We start from the raw sequence: 10,597 nt of genomic DNA on the forward strand, positions 1-10,597 counted from the left end.
CTCTCTCTCTCTCTCTCTCTCTCTCTCTCTCTCTCAGTCATTGGTGGGTTTCCTAGTAATCTGAGATGTTACAGTGTCAGACACATCAGTAACCTATATTCTTCCTACAGTATAGCTTCACTGTAGGAATTTCAACATCCGATACTAGAAGCATTGGTTATATTTTATAATTAAAAGTATTTTTTATTTCAAAGTCAAGATAAAATACCAGGAGATACTTATGCTAGAGCTCAGGTGTGTGTGTGTGTGTGTGTATACACACACATTCATGTTTATGAGCTTCTAACATACATGCAATTTAGTTGAAACCCTTAAAACAATGTTTTCATTAAAATGTTTTCTCCTCTTTCTTTTCCTCATCTTTTCTTCTCATTTTCTCTTCATTTTCTTCTCCTTATATTCTTCTTCTTCCTTCCTCCCTCTCTTCTTCTCTTCATTCCTTTGCTCCTTCCTTCCCTTCTTCCTTACTTCCTTCCCTCCTCCTCTTTCTCTTGCTCCTCTCTTCCTTCTTTCCATCTTTCTATACAAATAAGGCCTCAGACTTGTAGTTCAGACTTGCTTGCAATTCCCTATGTAACTCAGTCTGTTAACAAAGTTGGTGGTTTTCTGCCTTGACTATTGTTTGCTGGAATTACAGTAACACATAATCATGCCCAGTTTATGTTCTGCATTGCCTTCCTTATAAAGCCTTTTTTAAAATAATGTTTATCTTTATTTTAGTGGTTTTTTTTTTCCTTTTTACTATACTACAACTTTTTTGCCGATACTCATTTAGGTAAATGAGCCTATGAGAAGGAGGATAATAGACATAGACTTGTATATCCTATATAATAATTATAATATATCATATATAATATGAATATAGTATTACCACATATGACAAGGGTCTACAATAAATAAGTTTTGTGTCATTTGACCACCTGTCTTTTTTTTTATCTCTTTGCCCTGAAAAAAATCAAAACAAAACAGAATTCATTTGGTATTCAATTTAGAAGACCATAAATCCATACACACATTTGTTACTTATTGCCTCTGTATACATTGATAATTAGTCTCTGAAATTTCTTTTTCTAATATCTCAAATATAGGTAATAAAAATATATGCTTGATACATCATAGCACTCCCCGTTGATATTTACCTTGCCATGTATGCCCACACCTCTCCTTTGCTATTGTTCTATGTGCCTTTTTCTTCCCACCAGAAAGGCCCATTCTATCACTGTTCTAGTAGCTGTCTTTTCATGCTCAGTTGGGAGATTCCTTTGGTCTGAGAGGGTTTTTTTTTTCCTAGATAAAGTAAATCATCTTATGAACTTCAATAACCCTGCATGCAATATTCTTTAACATACACATAATACACTGTGATTGTTTTATGTGTGAATATAAAACACTGTGTTTGTGTATCTAGCTAGAGCTAGAAGAGTAAAAACACAATGTGGATGCAAGGCTTAGCATAAAATAAAATCTTAGTAAAGTATTAGCTAAATAAATATCTCAATTTACTTTATTGAGTGTGTCTGTATTAATGTTGTAGAACATGTGGACAATAATTAAATTATATTGTTGTTTGTACTATAGCCCGGATGCAAATATTTCACAATATGCAAATATTTCAAAAAGTTTTTTAGGTTAGTCAATTGATACCAAACCAAAATATTAGTATCTCTATAAATTTCATGGATTTTAAAATATAATAATGTCTCAAATGCTTATGTTGATAATTATTGCATATTTTCTCAATTATGTCAGATACATTAGCTTAAGTAATTGAATTGTGGGTACAATCTGAATTGTGAAAGGATAGCACAATTTGAGAGAACTGGATATACAAACAATTATATATAATGTAAAAAAAAAATCAGACTTTCCCATTTCTATCAACCCAAACTTTTAAGTCTCTTTGATAATGGAGTTAAGAGGGGAAGAGTATGTGGACCTCAGGAATTTCTCGTATCAGTCACACTTTGAACCCTGCTTTAACTGATTATGGAATATGCATGTGCATGAGCTGCTTGCCACCATCCTGTGATGTGTCCCTAATATCAAAAAACATGAGGCCCAGAACCCATGGGGCAGCTTGGTACTCTACAATCTGCTAAAGGAAGGAGACCTCACAAAGCCACAAGCCATCGCTTACTGTCCATTTTGTTCCCAATCATCCGGCATAGCAAATCAAGAAGGCTCAGATTTTGAATTGCAAACTGATCCTCTCAAACGTGCAGCTCTGACACAGAGCTAGAAGGTGAAGGGATCAGTCAAACAGTAGATTGTTAGAAGAAATTTGGCACGATATTAATATGCATGAAGGAAACTTACATTGAAAATCTTTTTCAGAAACACAATCTTTTATAACTACAATTCTCCCATAACATTGAAATGATAGTATGTTCTAGAGTCATCATGGAGAACAGAAGAAATGAGAATGCTGCTTTCTAAAGTTTATGACATTGCAAAGATAAATTGCAGGTCCATCTTTATACAGTAATGTGTTGGCTCTCATGGGTGCAGGGTAACCTCTAGCTCTTTATCTGCCAGGTTGCCTATGGTGCTTCCTCCTAGGTTGCCCCTGCAGGAATATAAAAGACAGGCTGTAACTGAAGAGCTAAGTTGGTAGAACACCTTGGACTTCAGTCAGTTTTCACTTCACTTAGAGTCAATATAGGAAAGAACCAAACTGGGTTTTATACTTTTTTAGTACCTTCAGTGTGATAGGTTATACTATATATATTAATTTATCTTGTTGAGCCATTTCTGTAGAACTCTGTTGTTTTCTTGGGTTTTGATGGGTTTTGTTGTTGTTTTTGTTTTTGTCTTTTGTTTTGTTTTTGTTTCTTTTAAGTAACAAGGAAACTAAGGCAATGGCCATTGGGGAGATGTCAGGTGAAAAATGTAACAGGGTATGGACACAAACCCATCGTAACCACAAAGCAAGGCTCATAAACTTCCCATTGTAATTTCTACCTTTTGCTTGTGGTATAGGAAATGTCCACCTCTTTTCTCATTGATGTTAAGGCCACTTTGCTTGACATAGAGAAAATGCTCCCTATTTCAGAATCTAAATTCAGCTCCATGAAGAGTTTCAGGATGTACAGTACCACCTGCAGACATTTCTAACTAAGGTCTCAGAAAGCCCCCATTGTGTCGGCTTCTATCAGTGATGATCATCAGGAGCTAAAGTTGGTTTCCGTTGGAGACTGTAGACTGAAGCTTGCTCTAGCAGGAACTCTTGACATCAGTAGTTGCTCTGAGAAGTGGTAGCTCACACCAGGATGTCTCGCTATCTCCTTTCTCTTGTCAATACAACCTCTTGGTAGCAAGACAAACTGCCATCCGTCATGGGCTCTTCAGCCTTGGACAGCTATGTACACTATAATTTGGGCTGTGCCTTCAGTCATGGTTTACATTACCTAAGGTATGAAATACTCAGCCTCCTTTCCATTTCCAGTGAACATTATTCCCTCATAGAGGTGGGAACAAAGAAGTACTTGCTGTCTTCTGGAAGGACCTGGGTTGAGGTTTAATGCATGATCATCTTAGAATCTCTCTTCTTGGACTTAGGAGGATTAACTAAATTAATATCCAAGGAGATGCCAACATTTTTTTCAGTGATTCTAAATAGTTACAAGAAGGAGTATGTTGGAGGAAAACCCTTCAGAGTTCATGTAATTAACTTACCACCACTCCCCAGCAAACACTGCGTGGGGCAGAGAGCGACAGATCTCCCCACTGACGCCTGGATGAAATGAAGATCCATGATACAGGGCTGGGGAGTTTATAAGTTAGAGTTTTGACTAGAAAAAAAAAAGATCACTTCAAGCCTACAAGGCCTGATTTTCCTCTGACTCTCACTGGACTACTCACCTGTCATTAGATGCTGCTGTCTCAGAATTATACTCTAATGCATGTAGGGTATATATTAGCAATGTGGGAATGAGTTTCTTGGAAACAGGTATCTTGTTGAGTCATCTGTATCTTCTGATACAGTGAATTTCTAGGCAGGAGGTGCTCTATAAATATCCCTTAGCTAATTAAATCAGACATTGTGCTATCTAGGAAATAAAACCACCTCTTAATGTGCAAGTTTTGCAACATAAGATATGGTATAACGTAGATTTATTAAGACCTGTATAGTTACTGGGTGTGAAACACATTGACCTTTAAGATCATCGTAGTATATGAGCATTATAGACAAGGCATATAACCACTGATTTCTTAGTCCCTTTGCTCACTATTCTCTGCTCCATTGCAATTTGATATCCAAATCTTGAAATTTATTTAAGAAGTCAAACCACATTAGAGCCCCATCATTCCATCTACCTTTCTAATTAATGAGTCACAGCACAAATGAAGCAAGTTTCCAGTTAATGAGCTACAAATAAATCTACGTGTAGATAGTAATTACCACTAATATACAAATTAGTTACACTCCAGGTTTGTTCTCTTTGAATTTACATTAATTTGTCTCCTTTACCCTAATCAGTTAAGTCTCATCTATGATAATTGTAGGGATGTGACTTCCAGGATGGAGTCTGCAGAGCACAACTTTAACAGGTGACATCATTAAGTAAAAACAACACAGCAATTATTTAATGTCTTTGTACATGGCTGAAGGCCATATAGAAATAAAGAAACATTTATTCAAGGAAATCTGCATGGTCAATTAATGTAGACAAGGGCAGTAAGAATACGCAAAGGAGAAAAAATGTTTCTTCAATAAGTGGTGCCAGGGAAATTGGATATCCACATGAAAAATTAAATGGAAAATGGACCCTGATATTCTACAATGATAAGTTTGAATAGATTAAAGGCAAGCAAATAAGATCTGAAACTATAAGACACTTAGAAGAAGACGGGGCAGAGCCCTTCACATTGGACTTGGTGATGGGCTTTATTTGGAGCACCTGGAGTCCAGGCAACAAAAGCAAACACCAAGTTGGCTAGGTCAAACCACAAAGCTTCTGCATAGTAAAGAAAATGTTACCTAAATGGAAGACAACCCATAGGATGGGAGAAAACTTTTAAGTCAGGTATGTGGTAAGAAGTTAATATTCTATACAATGGAATACTATTCAGCTAGTATTTTTGGTTGTGAGCCTATCTTTTAACAGTTGAACCATCTCTCCCCCTCAACTATTAAGAACAAGACATCATAAAATTTGTAGGCAAATGAATAGAACTTGAGAATATCATCCTCAGTGAGGTAATGCAGACCCAAAAAGACATGTATGGTATATGCTTATTTATAAGTGGACATTAGCCATAAAGTGCAGGATAACCATGCCACAACCCACAGACCCAAAGAAACTGGGTAATAAGGAGGGGTCAAGGGAGGATGTGTGAATCTTACTCAGAAGGGGAAACAAAATAGTCATTGGAGATGGATGGAGAGAGGGAACTGAATGGGAGAGGAGGTAAGGAGAGATATGGGGATAGTGATCAGGTGTGGGGGGAAGAGGCAGGAGAGGGTTAAGAGTGAGAATGAAAATTGTTGGGGTGTTATCTGTAGGGTTAGCTGAAGATCTAAGATGGGGGAGGTTACAATGAGTCTATGGGGATGACCCTAGCTGAGATTTTTTCCAGTAGAGGATATAGAGTCTGAAGTGGCCATTTCCTGTAGCTAGGCCTTCCAGAAGAAGAAGGTGGAGAGCAACCAACCTAGAAAGTCTTCAACCCAAAATTTTTCCTGCCTACAAGATATGTAAGGATAAAGATGGAGCAGAGACTAAGGGAATGGCCAACCAATGGCTGGCCCAACTTGAGACCCATTGCATGGGAGAGAGCCAGTCCCTGATACTCTTAATGATACTCTGCTATACTTGCAGACAGGAATCTAGCATACTTGTCTTCTGAGAGGCTTCATCCGGCAGCAGATAGAAACAGATGCAAAGACCCACAGCCGAAGATCAGGCAGAGCTCCGCAGTCTTGGAGAAGAGTCGGGGATAGAAGTGAGCAAGCTGGAGGGGTGAAGGACACCACAAGAAGACATACAGAGTCAACTAACTTGGCCCAGGAGAGTTCACAAAGGCTGAACTACCAACTATAGCGCATACAGGGACTGGACTTAGGGCCCCTACATATTCGTAACAGATGTGCAGCTTGGCCTTAATATGGTTCCCCTAACAATTGGAGTTGGGGCTGTCTCTTACTCTGTTGCCTGCCATTAGATCCCCTTCTCCTATTTAAAGTGCCTTGTTGGGCCTCACAGGGAGAGGAGGTGCTTAGACCTGCGGCTACTAAATGTCCTGGAGTAGGGTGGTGCCCAAAGGGGCTTCCCCTTCTTGAAACAGAAGAGGGGATATTGCAAGGGCAGTACAGTGAGGAGAGGAGAGAGCGGGCTGCAATTGGGATGTAAAGTAAATTTAAAAAGTAAATTATGGAAAAGAAAAATGTTAATATTCAAGATACATAAGGAACTTCTGTGAGTTAATAGTGAAGAATAAATAATTGAAATTATAAATGGGCAAAGGAGGCCTAAAATAACTACATGTAGTTACACTGATATGTAGGATCTAAAACAGCTAAATCAAGCAGTAGAAATAAAAACAGCAGAGACAGACAATGGTGGCACATTCCTTTAATTCCAGCACGTGAGAGGCAGAGACAGAGGCAGATCTCTGAGTTCAGAGCCAGCCTGGTCTACACAGCACATTCCAGGACAGCCAGGGGTACATAGAGAAACCCTGCCTCAAAAACACACACACACACAAAACAACAAAACAACTGTTATGAGGAACCAGGAAACGTGGAGGAGACTGGGAGAAATGGGCTGACAGATACAGAGTCACAGCCAGCTAATTTATAGTAGTACCATGATTACAGTCAAAATATTGTACGGTAGAATTCAACAAAGCTTGACAAGAGGATTTCTAATGTTCTCACCACAAACAAATGATAAATACTGGAGATGGCAAACAGCACAAATACCTCGAGTTGATAATGATGCAGTGTACAAATGTACTGAATCATGATGCTTTACTTCTTAAAGCTATGTAATTACTCCCAGTCAATAAGTAAATAAGAAGGTTTCAAAATCAAAAGGAGCAAAGGACTAGAATAAACATCTTCCCCAATTAAGATAATGACAAATGACCGATACATGTATAAAAAAGGTGTTCGACATCACTGATTATTAGAGAAAGGCAAATTAAGACAAAGTGACATATCACTTCACTGGTTAAAATAACTCCCTCCCCAAGGAAGATGGCACACGTACATACTGGGGTGGAGGTGGGGAGAGTGAGCCCTCCCGTACCATTAGTAGAGACCTTTGCTAGTTCAGTACCTGCGCAAATCTACTCAGAGGTTTTTCAAAACCATTAAAGTTAGAACTACCATATGGTACAGCAATCCTGCTACTGAGGAGATAACCAAAGGAAATACAATCACATCAAAGAAATACCTGCTGTCGTGTTTACCACTGTGCAGTCTCAGCAGCCAAGGTAGGGAGAGACGTCAAGGAAGCACCGACAGTGTGTGTACAGCAGGTCCCACTCAATCACAGAATAAACCGTGGAGGAGACTATGGACTATTGTGCTCAATGAAGAAGCTACGACAAAGGCGAAACTGCCACCCCCTTCACCTGTGGAACTTAAAGAAGTTAACCCATAAAACTGCAGCAGAGTAAGGGTTCCAGAGCACACGAACAAGAGAAAACCATTCACCAAAGGGCACAGAATGGGTCTGTGTGTCAGTGTGAACAGGTCCTGGAGATCCAATTCAAACCTGGGGTGGTGATAGATATCTCAATTGATGGTCATAATCATTGTGTCGTGGATGTGGTAAAACCAGTACATTCTATGCTTTGAGTTTACAAAAAGCTATCAGGACTTGCTGATAACAGCGAGTGATTATAACAAACTCCAGTCCACTCTTCCTCACCCTTCACCCCTCCCTCAGCATGCTGGGAGCTCTACTCCAGAGGCAACTCTCTCCCGCAAAGCATTCAAGTGCTATTGAATTTTCTAGGAGAAATAAATGGCCAATGTTTTTCCAATCGCTCTTAGCTTTCTCTTCAGGGGCAAGTTTCCAGATCAGTGTGGCCAAGATATCAAGAACTCCTTTCTTCCAGGAGCCCCACTGAGAGCTCCACTGGTTCAACTAGGAACAGAAAGTTCAATCATCCTTACCTCAGCTTTCCCATAGGCAGGTACTGCACACTGAGAGCGGAAAGCTACAGGGATAGGTGCTACTGCGGTTGCCCAGTGCTCATAGAGCAAGCTCGCTATGTAGGAGAGGTGGATTATTGTCTTGTTCTCAGAACCAGAGAGTGACTCAGAAATTTGGTCACAGCATGTAAGATCCCACCCTCTGAGTTGATTCAGAACAGTGTGGATAGGAAACTCAGAAAACAGTGGACTTTGGCGCCAGTTAAGAGCATGCTGCCGGCTCAGTGGAAGCAACCAGCACCACAGGTTACCTACTCATCACAGATAGCCAGGAGAAGGAATAACTGTGAAGATGAGGAGTTCCTTACTGAGCCAGACTTCAACAGATCAGACTGTGGGAAGCAAGCACTTCATGGCTGAGTTGGAAAACCTAATTAGCAGCAATTAGTGAACCTTTACAGTGACCCTAAAGGAGCCAGGTTTACAGCAACCACAAAGGAACATAGAGCCCTGCCAAACTCAGGCACTCCAGATGATTGAGCCTATGTCCAAAGCTAGGTATAGTCCCTTATGGATGCCACCAGACAGTTCATACCATGGGCAATAGATGCTGTTAAGATATACCAGCCAAGCTACTTCACAAACAATGGATGTTTATGAATAATCATAGAAGGGGGAAATCAGTATTTGGATTTGCTTTAGTATTAAAAGTTCCATTTTCAACAACAAAACCTAGGAGATATTTTTAAAACTCATTTATCATAATCCAGGACAGGGGTGTGGTAGAGAAATTGGGTTTTAGAAACTGCCTGTGAAACAAACTTATCAGACTAAGTAGGTCTTTAATGCAGCCATGTCAGTGTGTGTTCAAAACTAATGAAAACCAGGCTTACAGAAGTAAAGGGGAAAACAAAGAAATAGAGAACCAAAAAGAATGAAAATGAAGAGAAATTGTAACCAATGAACTAAATAAAAGTTCTAGAGTTGAAAGTACAGTAATTAAAATAAAACATTCAGTCCCGACTGGAGAGCTGATCTGAACTGCCCAGTGAATCAGATTTGATTTAGACTAAATCAAAATTTAGACTAATTGTGTTAGGCTAAATCAGAATGATTTAGTCGATGTAAACTAAAGTAATGGCAGGATCAATGGGGAGAAGTGAGAAGAGTCCTAAAGAAACATGGTCCATCCCTGAGAGCACTTACAGATGTGTAAGGGGACATCAGAATGGAGAATGATGGGAAGGAGCCAAAAACTAACAGTGGCTGGAAAGTCCTCAGAATGAAGGTACTCTGTACATTCAAGAAACTCAACATGGTCGAAGAAGGGTGATATCAAAGATTCCACGGCCACCACTTATGGTAACCTTTAATGACAGAGATTGACAGGAAACCTTAAAAGCTGTAAGACAAAATGACACAGCACGCTCAAGAACAGCCCCTAAAACACAGCTGCTGAACAAGGAGGCCACAGAATGGAATGAAGCATTTAAAGCTGAAGGAAAAGCAAAAACTATCAACCAGAAATGTATGTATGCCAACCATTTTTCAAAATGAAAGGCGCAGTCACACATTCCTGGACAAAGCAGAGAGAATTTGTGCCTATTAGAATTCTTTTCAACGGATAGGGATAGTGTAAAGTATGTTCTTTGGGATACAAAGCAATCAGAGCAATCAGAGGGAGTCATTTAAACCTTCATGAAAAATCGAAGAGCCCTGAGAGTTAATTAAGTAATTATGAAGACAGCACAGATGCCAAGCCCTCTCGTTTTGTCTTAATCCACCTAAGAAGCAGCTGCATGAGACAGTATGCAAATCATCACATATGGGAATCTCTAACTTATAAACATGTGATTGATCTGATCATCACAGCGAAAAAGAGGTGAGGCGAGAAGACCAAAGCTGTGTTGAAAAGACATTGTCTGTGACCCAAGACTTTAGGACCAGATGAGAAGGACCAGAAGAGGCAAACAAGCTAGAAGTGTCACAAGCATGTGAGCACACACTGGATCACCTTTCCTCCATCAGAAGCTAGCAAAGGTATGAAACTATACAAATAATGTCCGTAGCATATTGCATTACAACACAGGTAGCTGTGGTATGCAGAGCACTGGTAGCACAAAAATGAAGCAGGTGACTTGCAAACATTGGGAGAATGTTAGCACAATCTAAATGGGGCCTGAAAAATTATGCTGGATATGGTGATCGTAGAGAGACATCTGAGCAAAGAATTCAAACATCAGGAAGCAGTGTTAGAAAGGATTCCTTAAAGCAAGGGAAGCAGAAAAAAATGAAAGGAAAAGAAAGGAAGAAAAGAAGGAAGAGAGGAAGGAAGGGAGGGAGGGAGGGAAAGACGGAGGGAGGACAGGAGGGAAGGAAGGAGGGACGGAGGGAGGGGAGGAGGTGGGGGGCTTGAGACAGATCATTATGTATTGTGCACCTTGGAGAAGGAAGGAAGGGAGGGAGAGAGGGAGGGAGAGAGGGAGGGAG

Source organism: Grammomys surdaster, unplaced genomic scaffold (genome assembly GCF_004785775.1).
Source record: "Grammomys surdaster isolate TR1022 unplaced genomic scaffold, NIH_TR_1.0 141, whole genome shotgun sequence".
In the NCBI taxonomy this organism is placed as follows: Eukaryota; Metazoa; Chordata; class Mammalia; order Rodentia; family Muridae; genus Grammomys; species Grammomys surdaster.